The sequence below is a fragment of the Pleurodeles waltl genome, chromosome 4_1 (assembly GCF_031143425.1).
Source record: "Pleurodeles waltl isolate 20211129_DDA chromosome 4_1, aPleWal1.hap1.20221129, whole genome shotgun sequence".
NCBI classification, from domain to species: domain Eukaryota; kingdom Metazoa; phylum Chordata; class Amphibia; order Caudata; family Salamandridae; genus Pleurodeles; species Pleurodeles waltl.
Window position 1 is genome coordinate 764,495,958 of NC_090442.1, and position 23,575 is coordinate 764,519,532.

Here is a 23,575-nt window from a genome sequence, read left to right on the forward strand (position 1 = left end):
ACACACAAAATATGTCATAGAAATCCTACACAAACTAGGTTTCTCAATCAACTACGCAAAATCACACCTTCTGCAGTGTCAAACACAGCAATACTTGGAGCAACAATCAACACAGCAAAAGGGATTGCCACTCCAAGTCCACAAAGAGTTCAAACATTTCACAATGTAATACAGGCCATGTATCCAAAACAAAGGATACAAGTCAAAATAGTAATGAAACTACTAGGCATGATGTCTTCATGCATAGCCATTGTCCCAAATGCAAGGTTGCACATGCGGCCCTTACAACAGTGCCTAGCATCACAATGGTCACAAGCACAGGGTCAGCTTCTAGATCTGGTGTAGATAGACCGCCAAACATACATCTCGCTTCAATGGTGGAACAGTATAAATTTAAACCAAGGGCGGCCTTTCCAAGACCCAGTGCCACAATACGTGATAACGACAGATGCATCCATGACAGGGTGGGGAGCACACCTCAATCAGCACAGCATCCAAAGACAATGGGACATACAGCAAAGACAGTTTCACATAAATCACTTAGAACTGTTAGCGGTATTTCTAGTGCTGAAAGCATTTCAACCCATAATAACCCACAAATACATTCTTGTCAAAACAGGCAACATGACAACAATGTATTACCTAAACAAACAGGGCGGGACACACTCGACACAGTTGTGTCTCCTGACACAGAAAATATGGCATTGGGCGATTCACAACCACATTCGCCTAATAGCACAATTTATTCCAGGAATTCAGAATCAGTTAGCAGACAATCTCTCTCGGGATCACCAACAGATCCACGAATGGGAGATTCACCCCCAAATACTGAACACTTACTTTCAAATTTGGGGAACACCACAAATAGATCTATTTGCAACAAAGGAAAACTCAAAATGCCAAAACTTCGCATCCAGGTACCCACAACATCAGTCTCAGGGCAATGCGCTATGGATGAACTGGTCAGGGATATTTGCGTACGCTTTTCCCCCTCTCCTTCCATATCTAGTAAACAAGTTGAGTCAAAACAAACTCAAACTCATACTAATAGCACCAACATGGGCAAGACAACCTTGGTACACAAAACTACTAGACCTCTCAGTAGTACCTCATGTCAAACTACCAAACAGACCAGATCTGTTAACACAACACAAACGACAAATCAGACATCCAAATCCAGCATCGCTGAATCTAGCAAATTGGCTCCTGAAATCCTAGAATTCGGACACTTAGACCTCACACAAGAATGTATGGAGGTCATAAGACAAGCTAGGAAGCCTACCACTAGACACTGCTATGCAAATAAGTGGAAAAGATTTGTTTATTACTGCCATAATAATCAAATTCAACCCTTACACGCATCTGCAAAAGATATAGTAGGATACTTACTACATTTGCAAAAGTCAAAACTAGCTTTCTCTTCCATAAAAATACATCTTACTGCAATTTCAGCTTACCTGCAAATTACGCACTCAACTTCATTATTTAGGATACCAGTCATAAAAGCATTTATGGAAGGCCTAAAGAGAATTATACCACCAAGAACACCACCAGTTCCTTCATGGAACCTCAACATTGTCTTAACACGACTCATGGGTCCACCTTTTGAGCCCATGCACTCTTGTGAAATGCAATACTTAACGTGGAAAGTTGCATTTTTAATTGCCATCACATCTCTAAGAAGAGTGAGTGAAATTCAAGCATTTACCATACAAGAACCATTTATTCAAATACACAAAAATAAAGTAGTTCTACGGACAAATCCTAAATTTTTACCAAAAGTAATATCACTGTTCCACTTGAATCAAACGGTAGAATTACCAGTGTTCTTCCCACAGCCAGATTCTGTAGCTGAAAGAGCACTACATACATTAGACATCAAAGGAGCACTAATGTACTACATTGACGGAACAAAACTAATTCGAAAAACAAAACAACTATTTATTGCCTTTCAAAAACCTCATACAGGAAATCCAATTTCAAAACAAGGCATTGCTAGATGGATAGTTAAGTGCATTCAAACCTGCTATCTTCAAGCTAAAAGAGAGCTGCCTATTACACCAAAGGCACACTCAACCAGAAAGAAAGGTGCTACCATGGCCTTTCTAGGAAATATTCCAATGAACGAAATATGTAAGGCAACAACATGGTCTACGCCTCATACATTTACCAAGCACTACTGTGTAGATGTGTTAACTTCACAACAAGCCACATTAGGTCAAGCGGTACTACGAACATTGTTTCAAACAACTTCAACTCCTATAGGCTGAACCACCGCTTTTGGGGAGATAACTGCTTACTAGTCTATGCACAGCATGTGTATCTGCAGCTACACACGCCATCGAACGGAAAATGTCACTTACCCAGTGTACATCTGTTCGTGGCATTAGTCGCTGCAGATTCACATGCGCCCACCCGCCTCCCCGGGAGCCTGTAGCCGTTTAGAAGTTGATCTTGAACATTTGTAAATTTGTAAATATATTACTTTAAACTTCATTATGTACATACGTATTCACTCCATTGCATGGGCACTATTACTAGCATACACAACTCCTACCTCACCCTCTGCGGGGAAAACAATCTAAGATGGAGTCGACGCCCATGCGCAATGGAGTCGAAATGGGAGGAGTCCCTCGGTCTCGTGACTCGAAAAGACTTCTTCGAAGAAAAACAACTTGTAACACTCCGAGCCCAACACAGATGGCGGGATGTGCACAGCATGTGAATCTGCAGCAACTAATGCCACAAACAGATTGTAGGAAGTTGGCTCTGTATGTGCTATTTCAAAGTAAGGAATAGCATACACAGAGTCCAAGGGTTCCCCTTAGAGGTAAAATAGTGGTAAAAAGAGATAATACTAATGCTCTATTTTGTGGTAGTGTGGTCGAGCAGTAGGCTTATCCAAGGAGTAGTGTTAAGCATTTGTTGTACATACACATAGACAATAAATGAGGTGCACACACTCAGAGACAAATCCAGCCAATAGGTTTTGTTATAGAAAAATATCTTTTCTTAGTTTATTTTAAGAACCACAGGTTCAAATTTAACATGTAATATCTTGTTTGAAAGGTATTGCAGGTAAGTACATTAGGAACTTTGAATCATTTCAATTGCATGTATACTTTTCAAGTTATTCACAAATAGCTACTTTAAAAGTGGACACTTAGTGCAATTTTCACAGTTCCTGGGGGAGGTAAGTTTTTGTTAGTTTTACCAGGTAAGTAAGACACTTACAGGGTTCAGTTCTTGGTCCAAGGTAGCCCACCGTTGGGGGTTCAGAGCAACCCCAAAGTCACCACACCAGCAGCTCAGGGCCGGTCAGGTGCAGAGTTCAAAGTGGTGCCCAAAACGCATAGGCTAGAATGGAGAGAAGGGGGTGCCCCGGTTCCGGTCTGCTTGCAGGTAAGTACCCGCGTCTTCGGAGGGCAGACCAGGGGGGTTTTGTAGGGCACCGGGGGGGACACAAGCCCACACAGAAATTTCACCCTCAGCAGCGCGGGGGCGGCCGGGTGCAGTGTAGAAACAAGCGTCGGGTTTTCAATGTTAGTCTATGAGAGATCAAGGGATCTCTTCAGCGCTGCAGGCAGGCAAGGGGGGGGGCTTCCTCGGGGAAACCTCCACTTGGGCAAGGGAGAGGGACTCCTGGGGGTCACTTCTCCAGTGAAAGTCCGGTCCTTCAGGTCCTGGGGGCTGCGGGTGCAGGGTCTTTTCCAGGCGTCGGGACTTAGGTTTCAGAGAGTCGCGGTCAGGGGAAGCCTCGGGATTCCCTCTGCAGGCGGCGCTGTGGGGGCTCAGGGGGGACAGGTTTTGGTACTCACAGTCGTAGAGTAGTCCGGGGGTCCTCCCTGAGGTGTTGGTTCTCCACCAGCCGAGTCGGGGTCGCCGGGTGCAGTGTTGCAAGTCTCACGCTTCTTGCGGGGAGATTGCAGGGTTCTTTAAAGCTGCTCCTTTGGATAAAGTTGCAGTCTTTTTGGAGCAGGTCCGCTGTCCTCGGGAGTTTCTTGTCGTCGTCGAAGCAGGGCAGTCCTCAGAGGATGCAGAGGTCGCTGGTCCCTTTGGAAGGCGTCGCTGGAGCAGAGTTCTTTGGAAGGCAGGAGACAGGCCGGTGAGTTTCTGGAGCCAAGGCAGTTGTTGTCTTCTGGTCTTCCTCTGCAGGGGTTTTCAGCTAGGCAGTCCTTCTTCTTGTTGTTGCAGGAATCTAATTTTCTAGGGTTCAGGGTAGCCCTTAAATACTAAATTTAAGGGCGTGTTTAGGTCTGGGGGGTTAGTAGCCAATGGCTACTAGCCCTGAGGGTGGGTACACCCTCTTTGTGCCTCCTCCCAAGGGGAGGGGGTCACAATCCTAACCCTATTGGGGGAATCCTCCATCTGCAAGATGGAGGATTTCTAAAAGTTAGTCACTTCAGCTCAGGACACCTTAGGGGCTGTCCTGACTGGCCAGTGACTCCTCCTTGTTGCTTTCTTTGTTCCCTCCAGCCTTGCCGCCAAAAGTGGGGGCCGTGGCCGGAGGGGGCGGGCAACTCCACTAAGCTGGAGTGCCCTGCTGGGCTGTGACAAAGGGGTGAGCCTTTGAGGCTCACCGCCAGGTGTCACAGCTCCTGCCTGGGGGAGGTGTTAGCATCTCCACCCAGTGCAGGCTTTGTTACTGGCCTCAGAGTGACAAAGGCACTCTCCCCATGGGGCCAGCAACATGTCTCTAGTGTGGCAGGCTGCTGGAACTAGTCAGCCTACACAGACAGTCGGTTAAGTTTCAGGGGGCACCTCTAAGGTGCCCTCTGTGGTGTATTTTGCAATAAAATGTACACTGGCATCAGTGTGCATTTATTGTGCTGAGAAGTTTGATACCAAACTTCCCAGTTTTCAGTGTAGCCATTATGGTGCTGTGGAGTTCGTGTTTGACAAACTCCCAGACCATATACTCTTATGGCTACCCTGCACTTACAATGTCTAAGGTTTTGTTTAGACACTGTAGGGGTACCATGCTCATGCACTGGTACCCTCACCTATGGTATAGTGCACCCTGCCTTAGGGCTGTAAGGCCTGCTAGAGGGGTGACTGACCTATACTTGCATAGGCAGTGAGAGGCTGGCATGGCACCCTGAGGGGAGTGCTATGTCGACTTACTCGTTTTGTTCTCACTAGCACACACAAGCTGGCAAGCAGTGTGTCTGTGCTGAGTGAGAGGTCTCCAGGGTGGCATAAGACATGCTGCAGCCCTTGGAGACCTTCCTTGGCATCAGGGCCCTTGGTACTAGAAGTACCAGTTACAAGGGACTTATCTGTATGCCAGGGTCTGCCAATTGTGGATACAAAAGTACAGGTTAGGGAAAGAACACTGGTGCTGGGGCCTGGTTAGCAGGCCTCAGCACACTTTCAATTGTAAACATAGCATCAGCAAAGGCAAAAAGTCAGGGGGCAACCATGCCAAGGAGGCATTTCCTTACACAGATGTACACTGGGTAAGTGAAATTTTCCTTCCAAAGAGAGAGGGTGTTGCTTCCCTCTCCCAAAGAAAATTATTTGTTGTGCCTTCCTCTGCTTGAGCAGGCTAAGCAGGAAGTGGGCAGAAACCTGTGTCCCTGGGGTGGCAGGTTGCCCGAAAAATCCCAGAAGACTGGTAGGTGCAATGCTGGGGGTCCTCTGGAGAGCATCCCACCTCTAGTACACAGGTAAAATGGCTTCCCCACACTTACAAAGTCCAGTGTAATGGAGCTGGAGTTCGTAGGGGCACCTCTGCTCATGCAGGTATGCCCTCACACACAGGTACTTGCACCCTATCCTCTGGGCTAGCAGGGCCTACCATGGGGGTGACATTCAGTGACCCGGTGCAGTCACCTGTAGTAAAAGGGTGTATGCGCCTTTTCACGCAGGGTGCAATGGCAGGCCTGCAGACACATTTTGCATGGGCTCCCATGGATGGCATAATACATGCTGCAGCCCATGGGGAACCCCTGGTGCCCCAATGCCCTGGAAAATGTCTCTCTGTTGCAGTTACCCACCACTCTTTGCTTGATATTGATTCTGACTTGACTGAGAAGTGTGCTGGGACCCTGCCAACCAGGCCCCAGAACCAGTGTTCTTTCGCTAAAAAAAATGTACCATTGTTTCCACAATTGGCACACCCCTGGCCCACAGATAAGTCCCTTGTAAAGGGTACCCGTGGTACCAAGGGCCCTGTGACCAGGGAAGGTCCCTAAGGGCTGCAGCATGTGTTGTGCCACCCTAAGGGACCCCTCACCTAACACATGCACACTGCCATTACAGATTGTGTGTGTTGGTGGGGAGAAAAAGGCAAAGTCGATATGGCATCCCCCTCAGGATGCCATGCCCACAAAATACTGCCTGTTTTATAGTAAGTCACCCCTCTAGCAGGCCTTACCTCCCTAAGGGAGGGTGCACTGTACCACAGGTGAGGGCATAGCTGCATGAGCAATATGCCCATACAGTGTCTAAGTAAAATCTTACATATTGTAAGTACAGGGTACCCATATTAAGTATATGGTCTGGGAGTATTTCAAAACGAACTCCTCAGCTCCATAATGGCTTCACTGAATACAGGGAAGTTTAGTATCAAACTTCTCAGAATAATAAACCCACACTGATGCCAGTGTTGGATTTATTACAAAATGCACACAGAGGGCATCTTAGAAGATGCCCCCTGTAATTTACCCAATCCTTCAGTGCAGGACTGACTGGTCAGTGCCAGCCCGCCACAGAGATGAGTTTCTGCCCCCCTGGGGTGAGAGCCTTTGTGCTCTCTGAGGACAGAAACAAAGCCTGCCCTGGGTGGAGGTGCTTAACACCTCCCCCCTGCAGGAACTGTAACACTTAGCAGTGAGCCTCAAAGGCTTCATGTTACAATGCCCCAGGGCACTCCAGCTAGTGGAGATGCCCGCCCCCTGGACACAGCCCCCAATTTTGGCGGCAGGTTCAGAGCAGGTAATGAGAAAAACAAGAAGGCATCAAAGAGGGTGTAGCCACCCTCAAGGACAGTAGCCATTAGCTACTGGCCCCCAGACCTAAACACACCCCTAAATTGAGTATTTAGGGGTGACCCTGAACCCAGGAAATCGGATTCCTGCAACCCGAACTACAGAGGAGGACTGCTGACCTACAAGCCTGCAGAGACGACGGACGACGACAACTGCTTTGGCCCCAGCCCTACCGGTCAGTCTCCAGAGTCGAAAACCCTCAACCAGCGACGCATCCAATAGGGACCAGGGACCTCTGAAGCCTCAGAGGACTGCCCTGACCCCCAGGACCAAGAAACTCCTGTGAGCAGCGGCTCTGCTCAAAAACAGCTACATCTTTGTAACAAAGAAGCAACTTCCAAAGAACTTACTCTTCCCGCCGGAAGCATCAGATTTCACACTGTGGATCCGACGCCCCCGGCTAGAGATCCAGAGAACCAACACCACAGGGAGGAATCCCCGGCGACTGTGATCCCGTGAGTAGCCTGAGACAACCACCCCCAACCCCCACTGCGACGTCTGCGGAGAGAATCCAGAGGCTTCCCCTGACCGTGACTGCCTGTAACAAGGGACCTGATGCCTGGACCAAGCACTGCACCCGCAGCCCCCAGGGCCAGAAGGAACCGAACTTCAGTGCAGGAGTGACCCCCCTGCGACCCTCTGCCTAGCCAAGGTGGTGACTGTCCCGAGAAGCCCCCCGCCCCGTGCCTGCCTGCACCGCTAGAGTGACTCCCGGGTCCCTCCATGGTTTCCCATCTAAAACCTGATGCCTGCTTTGCACCCGGCCGCCCCTGTGCCGCTGAGGGTGTGTTTTGTGTGCTTACCTGTGTCCTGTCAAATGCCCCCCCCCCCCCCCCCCCCCCCAGTGCTCTACAAAAAAAACCCTGGTCTGCCCCCCGAGGACGCGGGTTCTTACCTGCTGGCAGACTGGAACCAGAGCACCCCGGTTCTCCATAGGCGCCTATGTGTTTTGGGCACCTCTGATGTCTGCACCTGACCGGCCCTGAGCTGCTGGTGTGGTAACATTGGGGTTTCTTTGAACCCCCAACGGTGGGCTGCCTATGCCCAGGAACTGAGACTTGTAAGTGTCTTACTTTCCTCTCAATCTAACCTTTACTTACCTCCCTCAGGAACTGTTGATTTTTGCAGTGTGTCCACTTTTAAAATAGCTTATTGCCATTTTAACAAAGACTGTATATGATATTGCTTTTATTCAAAGCTGCTAACTTACCTGTGTGGAGTACCTTGCATTTTATGTATTTACATCAAATCTTGAACCTGTGGTTCTTAAAATAAACTAAGAAAATATATTTTAACACTACCCTCTGATAAGCCTACTGCTTGACCACTCTACCACAGAATAGAGCATTAGAATTATCTAATTTTGCCACTATCTTACCTCTAAAGTGAACCCTTGGACTCTGTGCACACTATTTCTTATCTAATTGTGACACTATCTTACCTCTAAAGGGAACCCTTGGATTCTGTGCACACTATTTCTTATTTTGAAATAGTATATACAGAGCCACCTTCCTACATCTACCATTCTAGGGACTTACATGGGGCACCAAAATGCCAATTGTGGGGTGTGCGAAGTCCTAAGTAACCAAATTTGGAAGGACAGAGCACAACACTTGGGTCCTGGTTAGTCGGGTCCCAGTGAACACAGTGAAAACACACTGACAGCAAACAAAAAGTGGGGGTAACCATGCCAAAAAGAGGGTACTTTCCTACAGTACTTACCTTTGGTTCTCTGTACTGCCCCTAGCTAACTACCACACTTACCTTTGCTAGAGTCATTGTTTCTCATTCCACTTTCTTGGTATATGGTTTGGTCCTCCGCTACAGCCCTGTGTATTTTCATGATATTTCTGATATTTATTTTATGTGTATATTGTGTGTAATATCTCCAAAGGTAGATATACTGATGTCAGTTTAGAAGTAATGCTGTAATAAATTATCCTTTATTTTTGCAACGCTTGTGTGGTTCTTTCTTGTGAGTAAGTTACTGCTTGACTACTGTGGTATTACAAGTGTTTTACATTCCTCCTGGATAAGCTTTAGCTTCTCACCTCAACTACCCCTAGAGTGCTTCTGCTATCTTGACAACTATTTACTATCATTAAGGGTTTCCTGGACTTAATAAAGGGTGCTACACCACAGGTGTCCACCATAAACTGAGCAAGCCTCCTACCGCTTTCGCTCGGAGAAGCTTTTAGTTATGAGTGGAGCTCAGACCTCCTGTCCCACTTTCCGCATATACCGCTCTTGGTCAGAGTCACCTTGGTGGCAAGAGTCTGGTATCCTGAGCTGTTAAGCACAACGTAACGTGTGGTCCTCTGATCAGGCTGCCCTTTTGAGACGATCTTCTGCTACAGCAGTAGTGAGGGTCCTCCACCTGAACCTGTCAATTCTTTACCTTCTTGTGTGGAGATTGAGTGGTTGCAGTTGACAATTTTTGCCCTTTCTCCCGAAGTCTGCAACAATTTCGAGGCAGCCAGACATCCCACCATCAAGAGGGTAAATGCCTGCCGTTGGTGAAAATTTGTGGCATGGCGTATAGAAAGACGGGTGGATTCCCAGTCTGCTCTCCTGTATCAAGATGTTCTTTTCATTCTTTCTTAAGGACTACCTTTCCGCCATTTCAGCTTTTCTTTGGTTGCCTGACCAGCCATCCCTCTTCAATCAAATCCTTTATTGTAAACAGGTGTTCGATGGTGTGTGTGGCTATAGATACACATGTCCTGAATACTCCTGCCATCTAGTATTGAGTCCGGAGTGTTGCAAGTTGTTTTTTCTTCTGAGAAGCATTTTCAAGTCACAGGATCCTGTGACAGCTCCTCCTTGGTGTTACTGAACATCGAATCCTTTGTTAGACTGTTTTCTCTGTCGTCGGGTTCAGATATGTATCTTGTCTCTGTCTTTTGACAATATCCGGTTCCAACTCTTTCTTTTCATCTTCTCATTATCTACGATATTGTTTCTCGATCGCATGTTTCCATCTTCACATTTGCCTCGACTCGTCAGTCCAGCATGGACTGTGCACCCTCCGGGGAGTCTTAGTCCATTCAAGCCTGTCTCACTGCAGAGCCCCAACCATTACGCTGAGCTGAAGGGACGAATGCCATTTAGTTTCTGCCCTAGGTGGCACGCTAAATTCCCCCACAGCGACCACCATCTGGTATGCAACATCTTCAGCATCGAACTCCGGCACCGAGGTCTGTGACATTGTTGCCATGTCGATCTGGAATTCTACTCCTATTACTTCAGCTCCAAATCGGCCAACTTCTACCTCTGCTTTGGTGCCGACAATAGGACGTTTACTGAGAACCTCAGTGTCAAACAAAGGAGCCAAAATCTTTGGAGCAGAAAGACTCCAGCCAGTGTTGAGCTACTCCATCACCTATAGCACCCATTTTGTAGACAGTTAACAGCCCTGCCTCCATATCCAGTAGGGTACAGGGTGCATTGTTGGTCCCCATCCTTCCACCCCTCCCCCAACCCCTGTCATGCCAACGAGGAAATTGTACTTCCAACAGACTTTGGACACTTATTCACCTCCAAAGAAGGTCACCAGGGACAAGGCTACCACTTCTTCTCACAAGCCTTTGCCTCCTCCTGATCAACCTTCTCCACCCCCTGCTTCTCCTTCATTTCCTACCCATTCACCTGCCTCGCCTACTGCAGGAGATTATACACCTCAGGGATCCTCTGTATACAGTGGGAAAGATTTGGGTGGGACATAGCAGGTTACAGATCCATGGGACACTGTAGGGAGCTGGGTTTTGTTTGCAATACCCCACACACTTTTTGTCTGGTTTTTAGATGCAATTTAAACTGAAGCGCACTGAGTTCCTGCTAATGAGATCCCCAGTGCCTGTGTTTCTTCCCTAAAAGAAGACACCTGGTCACTTGATCCCCAAGTGACCAGGCCCTTCAGCACCCTATAAGTCCCTAGTAAATGGTACCACTGATACCTAGGGCATGGGTACTGTGGAGGGCCCCTTAGAGCTGCAGCACAATTTGTGCCGTTCTGAGGGACCCAGCGCCAACCTTTAGCAGTCTGCCATTGCAGGCTGTGAGATGAGGTGCTCCCAAATTGAAAACACGACATGGCACACAGTCTGTTATGTCCCCTAACACTGCATGCTATATATGTAAGTGACCCTTCTAGCACACCTTATAGCCCTAAGGCAGGGTGCATCATATTACATGTGAGGGCATATCTGCATAAGCAGATATTCCCTTGCTGTGCTTCTGTCGATTCTGAGATATTGTAAGTGGACAGGGAAGCCATTTTAAATGCATGTGCTGGACATTGGTCTCTATGAGTTCCCCAGCTACGTGATGCCTTCTCCGAATCCTGGGATGTTTGGTATCAAACATCTCAGAATAATAAACCCTCACTGGCCCTAGTGATGGAGGTGCCCCCTGAAAAGCTACCAGCTACTAGTGTGCTGACATACTGGTCCTGACCATTTCAGCCACTGTGGACTCATTTCTGGTCCCCAAGGTAGAGCCAGTGCTTGCGATGGCCTGAAACAAAGGCCTGCTCTCCACAGAGGTGTGACCTCCTCTCCCAGGCAGGATGGACATTCCAGGACAGGGAGCTTCAAAGGCCTTCCCGCCTTTGTAATGTGACCCACGTTTCTCCAGATGATGGAGATGACAATACACCTCTTCCCCGACACCAAATACTCTCCCCCTCCCCGACCCCACTTTTGGTGTGCCCACTTCATACTAGTCGCTCCCCTAAGGTGGTCGAGCTCAAGTGCACACTTTGTTTTTAATTCTTCCTACTTAATTGGAAGTAATTAGCCCACTATGGATATGCCCCCTTCCCAGCGGAAGTGGTCATAAGAAGGGTGTAGTCACCTTACAGGTGGTCAGCCCATTGGCTACTTCCTAGCATTCCCTCCAACACCCCTAAATTGAATATTTAGAGGGCATCCCTGAACCCTGGATTCCTGACAACCTAAAAAGAGGTAGAAACTACAGAGTCAAACCACCACAGAAGACTGCAGACACCAACTGATTTGGCCCCAGCCCTACCAGCCTGTCTGCAACCCTTGATCATGTGCCAAAAGACAACCTGTCCTGCAGCCCAGCGACCTCCAAAGCTTTTGAGGGCTACCTGCCTTCGACAAAGATCAAGATCTCATGAGAACAGTGGACCTGTTCATGAAGACATCAACATTAAAGGAGAAAGAACTCTACCATGAAGAACGCAAACTTCTTCCGGACCCACCTCTGCACCCAGCGCACACCTGAAGGCCCTGGACCTTGGGTAGGTGGGGTGGATCAAAGGTGTCCCTACTTCCCATAGCATCAGAAGTTACTTGGGCAGCTGTAGGTTTTCTTTGTTCAGCCTCCTGGCCCAAGCCTATAGCCTTTCTCCAAAACTGATCTCCCCCCATTGATTTACATTGGGCACCTGACCCTGTGTTGGCACTCTGCACCCGGCCAGCCCTTTGCCACTGAGGGTGTAAGTTTGGTGCTGCCTTGTGGCAAACTCCCCTCACCCCCTGTACTTAACTCAATCCCAGGAGATTATTCCCAGACACCGCTTTACTCACCCGTAAGCAGCACATCTTTGTTCTCCCCCAGTCTTCATTGGTTAACACTGAGCACCTGACTTAGAATTTGACCTCTGCACTCTGCCTCCCTTGTGCCTCTGAGGATGCACTCTTAGTACTGATTTGAACCTTGCCTGGTGTTGACCTAAAACCCAGAGGGCTAGATTTTTAAGTTTTGTACTTACCTGCAAAACTGCATTCTTATTTTCCTCCAATGGGTTAACATTGCTGAACTTGAAAATTGCACTGTTGATTTTTGAAACTGCAAAGTATATTTGTGCCTGAACATCTACCAGATTATGAAGTTCTTGGGTTTAAAACACACATAAAAAGAAATGTTATGTTCAATGGCATGTGTAGCTGTAGATACATATGCTTTACATAAGTCCGCCATCTAGTGTTGGGCTCAGTGTTACAAGTTGTTTTTCTTCTAAGAATATTTTTTCGAGCCCTCGGTGATATTACGCATGGGCATCGAGTCCTTTGTTAGATTGTTTTCTTTCCGTGGTTGGATTTGGACGTGTTTCCTCTCACTGAGGTGGAACTCTGTTCAGTACTTCTGTACTTTATTCTACCTTTTCTCTAAACGTCAGTATTTTTGCGTTTTCTACTTTTATAGTCAATCCAATCTAGATCATCGGGGTAATTTTCATGCCTTTAGGGGCGCACTCACCCTTCTTGGGCCTACTTCGATGTCACGCCAAATTTCCATACACCAACCAGCAGTTGGTGTGCAATCTGTGCCTGTTTCTGGATCACAGAGAAAAGGCCTGCAAAGCCTGTAGATTGTTTTGATCCAAGAAGACTCTGGGACAAAAGAGCGCATTGATTAGAGATGGTGTCCAAGTCTTCAGACGACACACCTGACATCTTCGGAGAAGAGCACGCGCAGAAAAAAGTAGGACAGTGCACAGCCTTCCCCATTAGATATTCGGATTTGAATTGAGATTCTGACGTCGATAGTCAATCCATACCACCGGCGCAGTACGTGAGTACATCAACCCCATCACACCAACCAAGGACAGTTAAAAAGACCCCTGCACTGGTCATCAGTCCTCCACTGCCTTCGGGTCATGGTCGGAGCCAAAAAATGTGTCCAGATGGCCAACCTTTGGGTTCGGCACCAAGAACATCCAAGACCAAAGTGCAGTTGGCACTAACCAAACAGACTGCTACATCTGTTTTGGTTTCCGGCTGAAAACTGGACGTTTCCATTTTGGAGCCAAAAAAAACGATACCACTTTCAGAGCTGACAATTTCGGTCTGAGTCAAACATTCTGTATCGATCCCTTCGGAATCGAAAACCATCAGTAGCAAGCACATCACATCTACGGAGGAGTCATTTACTATAGAGCCTATTGTAGAGGTCATAGACGGTAAAAAGCGCAAACTTCATATACAGAAGGAAACAGGTAGGACCATTGCTGCTTCTCCTGTAACCATTAAAAGAAAACTGACTTTCAGGGGGCTTTGGATGCTGGGCCTCCACCAAAGAAAGTCTCAAAAGAAAAGAAGGAAAAGGCTACACAACAGCCTCGGCCTTTGCCCCACCACATTCTCCTTTCCTTCTTTCTACCCCACCACTGCCCTCACCTACACATTCTACACCCTTTTCTCCACAGACATCGTCCGTATCACCTCATAAGGATTACCTAAGTGATGTTAAGCAAGGGACAGATCCATGGGATCTATATGATCCTGATCCACCCATTCTTTCCAGTGATCCAGATCTATACCCAGCCAGACCATCTCCACCTGAAGATAGCACTGCTTATAACCAGGTGATAGCTAGGGCAGCTGCGTACCATAATGTTCGGCTACACACAGATCCCATTGAAGAGGATTTCTTGTTCAATATGTTAACATCTACACATAAGGAGTACCAATGCCTCCCAATGCTTCCAGGCATGCTTAGACCTGTCTGACATTTTTAAAGAACCCATTAAAGCTAGGATGATTACACCTAGGGTTGATTAAAAAGTACAAACCTGCACCATCTGATCCACTGTTTATTGGGACTCCGTTACCACCTAACTCTATAGTTCTGAGTGCGGCAAGAAAACGGGCTAATAGTCAGTCTACAGGAGATGTTCCATCTCCAGTCAAGGAAAGCAAAAAACGAGATGCAACAGATAAAAGGTGGTTTCCCAGGCTGCAAACCACTAGAAGATTGGAAATTCCCAAGCACTCCTGGCAAGGTATGATGGGGCCCACTGGGATGAGATGGAATAGCTTTTACAGTATCTTCCACCAGAACATCAAAAAAGAGGACAACAAATAGTAACAGAGGGACAAACTATATCTAATAATGCAATTAGATGTGCTACACACGCAGCTGATACAGCAGCAAGAGGAGCCAACACTAGTGTGGTGATTAGAAGGCATGCTTGGTTAAGATTTTAAACCTATAATACAGCAAGCTGTCCTAAATATGCCCTTTGATAAGGAGCACTTATTTGGGCCGGAGGTGGACTTCACCATAGAAAACCTTAAAAATAAATTCAGAGAGAGCTATGGCTATGAGTGCACTATACACCACACCTATTAGAGGCACTTTTTGTAAGCCCGAGTTTAGAGGTGGGTTAAAACCATCAGGTACAAACCCATCCACCTCACAACAGAAACACGGCTCAAATTTCTATACCAGAGGATCTTACAGAGGATCTAATAATAGAGAAAGAGGGAAAGCAGAGGTTGCTCTACTTCAACAAAACAGCGATGACTTAAAAATCCCCACAGCGCATACATCTCCTGTGGGAGTAAAACTGGTACATTTTTATCCACAGTGGTACAACATAACTACGGACCAGTGGGTTCTATCAACTATCCAACATGGCTATTGTTTAGAACTCGTCTCCGCTCCACCTGACGTTCTCACCCCTCCACCCCCTCTCGTTCACACAAACTCTCTCAAGACCATCTCACTCTGTTGAAAGAGGAGGTGCAGTCCTTTATTCTCAAAGGGGCTATAGGACCAGTATCTATATCCCAAAAAGGATCAGAAATGTATTCACTGTACTTCCTGATACCCAAAAAGGATGGTTCATAAAGACCAATTCTAGATCTCAGGCCTCTTCATCTATACATACTCTCAGAGCACTTCCAAATGGTCACCCTGCAAGATGTTATTCCCCTTCTTCAGCAAGGGAATTACATGGCAGCATTGGATCTCAAGGATACCTATTTCCATGTTCCCATACATCCAGCACACCGCAAAAATCTAAGATTTGTCATTGCAGGAAGGCACTACCAATTCAAGGTACTACCATTCGGGGTAAAAACAGCACTAAGGATAGTCACCAAATGTTTAGCAGCAGTTTCAGCATTCCTAAGAAGATAACACGTACATGTGTTTCCCATATCTAGATGACTGGCTAATGAAAGCCAATACAATTCACACTTGCCAGCAACGTACTCGGTACACTGTCAATCTTCTATACAGTTTGGGATCCACAATAAATTACCTCAAATCCCATTTTCAACGATCACAAATACAGCCGTATCTAGGACCAATTCTGAACACTGAGTCAGCATTAGCATATCCAAACCCAATAAGGATTCAAGCCTTTCAGAATCCCATCTCTCAACTGCAACACAGTCATACTTATACAGTAAAGTTGGTGATGCAACTGTTGGGAATGATGGCTTCTTTTATATCCATAGTTCCCCATGCAAGACTACCATGTGGCCACTGCAGCAGTTCCTTTCCCAACAGTGGTGTCAGTCACAGGGTCATCTTCAGGATCTAGTGATGTTGGATCGCAAGACTCCTCACTCTCTGCAATGGTTGAATCACACCCATCTTTCAGTTTTTCAAAAAGGCAGCCCTTTCAGGACCCTCTGCACTCAAAACAGATGTATCACAGACAGGTTGGGGAGCTCACCTCAAAAAACTCACCATACAAGGAAAATGGGATTACATTCAATTGACTTATTAAATAAGTTACTTGGAATTACTGGCAGTCTTCCTAGCGCTCAAGGCATTTGTGACACAAATCTCACACAAGTTAGTGTTAGTACGCACAGGCCATGTATTATCTTTAAATGGGGGGGGGGGGGGGGGAAGCTCATCCCATTTATCCCTTCTAGCTCAGACAGTTTGGATGTGGGCAATTCACAATCACATTCAATTACTGGCAGAATATCTCCCAGGAATGAACAATCAATTAGCAGACCTGTTAAGCAGGACGCACTAACAAGGCCGCAAATGGGAAATTCACCCACAAACACTTCAACAATACTTTCAACTGTGGGGAACACCAGAAATAGATCTCTTCACCACAGCAGAAGACTCAAAATGCCAAAGCTTTGCGTCCAGATACCCACACCCTCAGCCCAAGGGCAATGCTCTGTGGATTAATTGGTCAGGAATATATGCTTACGCTTTTCCGCCTGTCCCAGTCATACCACTTCTGATACGCAAACAAACCTCACTCACCATGATTCTTGTAATCCCCACATGGGTACTTCAACATTGGTATACAACACTCTTTGATCTGTCTGGAGTACCATATCACAAGCTTCCAAACAGACCAGATCTTTTGACTCACAGGAAAGGTCAAGTCAGACACCCAAATCCAAGCACACTCAGTCTTGCGATATGGCTCCTGAGGTCAGAGTTTGGTTACTTACAACTTCCATCGGATTGTATGGATATTCTTCAAGAAGCATGCTAAATGGAAACATTTTGTATATTACTGTCAACCTAAAAACATTAATTCACTTAAAGCTTTAGTGCAAGACAATGACTACTATTTGATATACTTAAAAGAAGCACATTTTAGCATATTCTTCTCTTGAACTTCATTTAGCGACTATAGCTGCTTACCTTAAAAACAGACGCCATCTTTTTCTATTTGCAAATCCTGTCATCAAAGCATTTATGGGGGGCCTTAAGTCATTCCACCCAGAGTTCCTCCAACTCCTTCATGGTATCTTAATATTGTACTCACAAGACCTATGGGCCCACCATTCAAACCCATGCATTCTTCTACTCTACAGTTTCTCTCATGGAAGGTTGCCTTTTTAGTAGCCATAACTTCTTTAAGAAGAGTCAGTGAAATTCAAGCGTTCACTCTAGAGAAACCTTTCTTCCAGATACATAGACAAAATAGTTCTCAGAACAAATCCATAATTCCTACCTAAGGTAGTTTCACCTTTTCGTATTAATCAATCAGTAGGATTGCCAGTCTTCTTTCCACAACCAGATTCTGTTGCTGAAAGAGCTCCACATACACTGGATGTTAAGAGTTCTGATGTATTACACTGACAGGACAAAAAGCTTTAGGAAATCAACCCAGCTATTTGTAGCTTTTTCAGAACCTCACAAAGGTAATCCAATGACAAAATTGGATTAGTTAGATGGATAGCTAAGTGTATTCAAACTTGCTATCTTAAAGACAACTACCAGTAGTTCTGAAAGCACACTCTACCAGGAAAAAGATGCTTCTATGGCCTTTTTAGGTAATATGCTAATAGCAGATATCTATAAAGCTGCTACATGGGCTACATATGTACTAGACACTACTGTGTACATGTTTTAGCTCGCCAACAAGCAAATGTTGGACAGGCAGTACTTAGGGCATTATTTCAATCTACTCCTACAGGCCAGCCACTGCTTACTTAGGACGGGACTGCTTTTCAGTCTCTGCAAAGCATGTGTATCTATGGTGACAGATGCCATTGAATAGAAAATGTTGCTTACCCAGTAGATGTCTGTTAGTGGCATGTAGTGCGGTAGATTCACATGTGCCCTCCATCCTCCCGAGAAGCTGTAGTCGTAGTACAACATATTGTAAACATGTACATACATTGCATGGACATCTCTCTTATTTACTATCTAGTTATCTATACATATATACACTCTTTATTTCACCCACCTGGGGGAAAAGAATCTAACAAAGAACTCAATGCCCATATGCAGTATCACCGAGAGGAGTCGATGATCTTGGAACATGAAAATATTCTTTGAAGAAAAACAACTTGTTATACACCGAACCCAACACCTGATGGAGGACTTATGCAAAGCATGTGAATCCACAGAACTACATGCCGCAAGCAGATATCTACTGGGTAAGTAACATTTTCCTTTTCTGAATTGGTCTAGGATTTATTCTAAGGGTTTGTGCTTCATTAATTGCCTCTGTGAGTGCGAAAAATGATTGGCACTACCCTCTGATAAGCCTAACTGCTTGCCCACACTCACTATCACAAATAAAGCATAAGTCCTATCTATTTTTGCCTCTGCAATAGCAGTTGGGGGTCCATTGCACTCTATGCACCGTTTACTTTATTTTAGTGCACTATATAGAGAGCCAGTTTCCTACAAACATTATTTCTTTGTGTAATTTCTGAAACTGTTTTAACACATAATTGTGCAGTACACCCCAATCCACCCCATTTCAATCAATGCCAATCCACCCCACCCCACCCCACTCCAGTCCCCCACACCATTTCAGTTCACCCCACTCCAACCCAGTCTACTCCACTCACTGTATGTAGGAGGGTGGCTCAGTTTATGGTGTATACTTATTGTGTGGCACCCTATACTGAGTCTAGGCAACCCTCAGCGATAGTGTTTAGAAGTCCAGATACCAAAAGCTCTCTAGGAACAGCAGTGGGGACCAGCTAAAGCTTATCCAGGAAAGGAGTGTAAAGCACTTGTAATCCCACAATAGTCAGTCAGTAACTGATACACTAAGACTATACTAACGTTGGTATATCTCCACTTGGAGATATCAACACACAAAATATACACTTAGCAACAAGAGGAAAAGCATTGACATGCTTGGGACCCTGTGGGGGGAGGTCAAACCATATAGTAACCAAATGGTATGAGAATGGAGGTGCCCAACCAAGGTATGTGTTTTTGTTAGGATCCCAGGGAATGAGGGAGTAAGAAATTACCAAAGGTAAGTACCAGAACCCCACAGGCTCCCAGGTGCAGAGTTGTCATCGAGCCGGGTGTCCCAAGGCTGACACAGGACTGTCGCGGTTGGATTTTTATGGATCCAGGACCCTTCCCAGTGGGCCCCGAGGAAACCTGTTGGCACAAATAAGGTTGGAGAGTGCCCACACCCGTGGATACTTGCACTAGGGAGCCAAGGTGCATAGGGGTGAATTGGCGTTGGAAACCCTTGTTGAAGTCAGTGGAAGCCTAGATTGTCCAGCTGCTGTCGCGACTTGGGGACCAGGTCGGTGGAATCCAAGAGTGGATTCTGAACGTACAGAACCTGAAAAAGAATGGGACAGTGTCCAGACTACTCGGAGATGTCTAGATAGTGCAGATAGGCAATGCCCACTCTCTTGGAGGTGAAGTTCCTGCAGGACGGTAAAGGAAGAAGTACAGCTGCAGAGTCCAGGGGGTTCAGGGGATCCTTGGAGTCGTGCACAAGCATTCCAACTTAGGTCACCAGATTCCAGGAGGGTCAGTGGCCAGCAGGACCACCAACAAGCCTTGGCAAATGCAAATAGCTGACGCAAGGAAGATGGTAGGTTTTTGAGAACCAGCAAGGTCCTAGTGACTCGATCCTTGAAGGGGAGTCAGGTCAGACCTTCAGCAGAAAGGAAAGCTAGCTTGAGTCTGAGGAACCCCCACGAATGACCCACTGGCGACAGGAACAGGGAGTTGCAGGGAGGCTACAACAGCATAACAAAGCGGGAGTCCACATTGCAGGAGCTGCAGAGTGGAAGCTGATCTTAGAATCACACACTGCTGGATGCTGGGGTTTCTTGGAGCCTGAAGATCTTTTTGGAGGAAGAGCAAACCAGCCTTCGCAATAGTAAGTCGTGGTGCACAGGGAATTCTGTTCCAGTGTCTGCAGCAGGGGCACACATTCTCCCAAGTGTATCTGAAGACAAAGGGGACCAGAAGAGGTCCACAGAACCACCACCTGTGTTGTAGAGCTTGTTGATGTCTGTGGGACAGTAGGATCCACCAGCCGGTCGTCGTTGAATGAGGTGCCTGCAGATGCAGGGGGTTGACTCCTTCAGTCTAAGGAAGATTCCTTCTTGCATCTTGGATGCAAACAGAGTCCTTGTGAACCTGGAGGATGCACAGCCATGGATGTTGTAGAAATCTTGCAGGAGCTAGATAAACAATGTTGCATTGGAAGCCCTCCCAACTCAATACAGTCTTGTTTCAGTTCCAAAGCAGACCAGTGGCGGTTCCAGATGCCAGGAGCAGAGGGGTTTTGCAGAGTTCCTGATGTAGAGTCTTGCTTGACGATTCTAAGAGCGCATCCTTGGGGGAGGGGGGTTAACCTTAAAAGGGAGTTGGTCACTCTCTGCCGTGACCCACCTATCACAATAGTTCAGGGGCATCATCTACCTGGCCTAACTAGTCAGATGCTCCTAGGGGCCTCTGCCTACCTTGTTTCCAAGATGGCAGAATCAACCGGCCACCTAGCAGTGCTCTGTGCACCTCCCTAGGTGGCCACCCCCCCGTCCTTTGTGTGGTTTCGCCCCAGAGCGGGAAGCGGGGGTTCCTGAACTGGTGTATGTAGGAAGCTGTCCTGGTGTCTGGTGAGCACCTATGGTGTTATCACCTTATACCAGGTACAGGTGTCCCCTGTTAGTGAGTTGTAGACAGTGGCTAGGAAGCCAGGGCTCGCTAGAGGTAGCTGTGGATGAGCAGCCAAGACTTATCTAGGAGGAGTGTGAAGCACTTGCAATACCACAGTAGTCGCACAGTAACTTATCACACATGAAAGGAACCAGTGTTTCAAAAATAAAGGTTCTTTATTGCAGGAAACCTAATTACTGTAGGCATACCCCCTTCTGGAGGTAAGTACACACAAAATATACACAGGTAAATATTAGGAAATAGCTTATGCAATACCTCTATAGTCACACAGCACTCACACACATGAAAGAACCACACAGTGTTACAAAATTAAAGAACATTTATTGTGGTAACACACATACTAAAATACTGTATGGGCAGTACTCTACTAGCAGGTGAGTAAACACTATTATATACACATTAGTAATCAGGAATTTGCATAGAAAGCAATAGAAAACAGTGAAATAATAGAAAATAATGGAGATTGTAGGGGAATATCAACCCATATGCTAAGTAAATGGAATACGAGAGGCAGTCCCCCACCCAAGGAAGTGGAATCTATAGGGAGGAGCTGGGGGATTTAGGAAACCCAAAAGGTAAGTACCAGAGTGCCCCCCTGCGACCAAGAGAGAAGAGGTAAATACTTGGTTTTCCCCAAACCCACAGGTAAACTTGGTAAAAGGACTGTGCAAGACTTGAAAAAACCAGAGGTGGCTCCTGACAGAAGTGGACCAGCAAATGAAGGGCACCAAGTCCAGTTCAAGTTGGAGTGTCCGGTTGGGGCAGGAGCCATTACCTACCCTTCTAGAGTTGCAGGACCAGGTCGACGGTGAAGACCAGGAGTCTGCTATGCAGCACAGAAGCAGGAGAAGAGTTCCGGAAGTGATGCAGTCGATCTCCCACGTCGGAAGAATTATTACAGTCAGTCAGTGGTATGGAAAAACCACCAACAAGCCTTGTAAAAGGCAAGAGTCGCAGATTAAGAGTTACAGAGCTGCAGGGGACCAAGAAGGTCCGGTGGGACTGAACCCAAGGAGCAGAGTCACATGTGACCCTCAGCAGTGAGGAGAGCCAGAGGTCCAGGATGCAGACCCTACAGGCAACTCAAAGGCAGCAGGCACAAGAATTGCAGTAAGGCCCACTCAGCACCCCTGGAGAGAAGTCCCACATCGATGGAGCAGCACGCAGGAGTCTGTGCTTTGCAGGGAAGAGTGCTAGAATCCAGGGCTGCACAGAGCCTGAAGGTCCCTTGGAAGAAGAGCCAACCAGCCTTGGTAGCTGGTGCACAGGGGTACTGTCCCTCAAGGAGAGGCATGGGCTTACCGTCTCCCAAGTTGGACAGCTGGTAGAGAGGACCAAGGGGATCAATCACTCCAGACCACCACCTGTATTGTAGGATCCACGCAGTTTTGCAGGAGAGAATATCCACACAGCCGGTCGTTGTTGCGGTTGGTGCCTGCGGATGCGGGGGGGGTTGACTCCTTCACTCCAAGGGAGATTCCTTTTTGTGCGGGCTGAAGACTCGTCACCATCAGAGGATGCACAGCCAGCGAAATTTTGCAGTTTCTGGAAGGAGCCGGAGAAGCAATGTTGCAATGTGGAGTTGTCGCAGATTGTGGCTTCCTGGAGGGTCCAGTTGAGGTCCTGGTGGCCAGAAGGTGAAGTAAAAGATGCAGAGGAGTCCTGCTGGACTCTTGCATGTTGAATCCGAGGACCCACCCAAGAGGGAGACCCTAAATAGCCCAAGAAGGGGTATTGGTCACCTTGCAGGGTGACCACCTATCAGGAAGGGGTTGAGACATCTCCTGCCTGTCCTGGCCACTCAGATGCTCTCAGGGGCCTCTGCCCACCTTGGATTCAAGATGGCAGAATCATGTGGCCACCTGGAGGAGCTCTGGGCACGACCTCTGGAGTGGTGATGGACAGGGGAGTGGTCACTTGCCTTTCCATTGTCCAGTTTCCTGCCAGAGCAAGGACAGTGGGTCCCTGGACTGGTGCAAACCGGTTTATGCAAGGAGAGCACCAAGTGTGCCCTTCAAAGCATAGTTCGCTTTGGAATGCTACCCCTCCCAAGCCAGGTAACACCTATTTCCAAATGGAGGGAGAGTTGCCTCCCACTACTAAAGAAAATCCTTTGTTCTGCCTTCCTGGGCTTGAGCTGGTCAATCAGCAGGAGGACAGAACCTGACTGTAGGATTCCAGCAGTGCGGGCTACTCGGGAAAACACTGAAACTGGTAGGAGCGAAGCTGGGGGTCCTTTAAGGGCCCCCCAGAGTGCATGGAATCGTATAACCAATACTGGCAACAGTATTGGCGCATGATTCCGACATGTTTGATACCAGACATGGCCAGGTTCAGAGTTACCATTATGTAGCTGAACACAGTTGACCAGTACACGGATAAAATGGATTCCCTGCACCTCTGAAGTCCAGGAAACTGGAGCTGGAGTTCGTAGGGGCACCTTT

General features: G+C 47.0%; 1 protein-coding gene across 3 annotated transcripts in view; it reads left to right on the plus strand.

Moving 5' to 3' along the window:
- Positions 1-23,575, plus strand: part of TNPO3 (transportin 3) — a 991,461-nt gene that overhangs the window by 753,446 nt on the left and 214,440 nt on the right. The gene's annotated exons all lie outside the window — the stretch shown is intronic.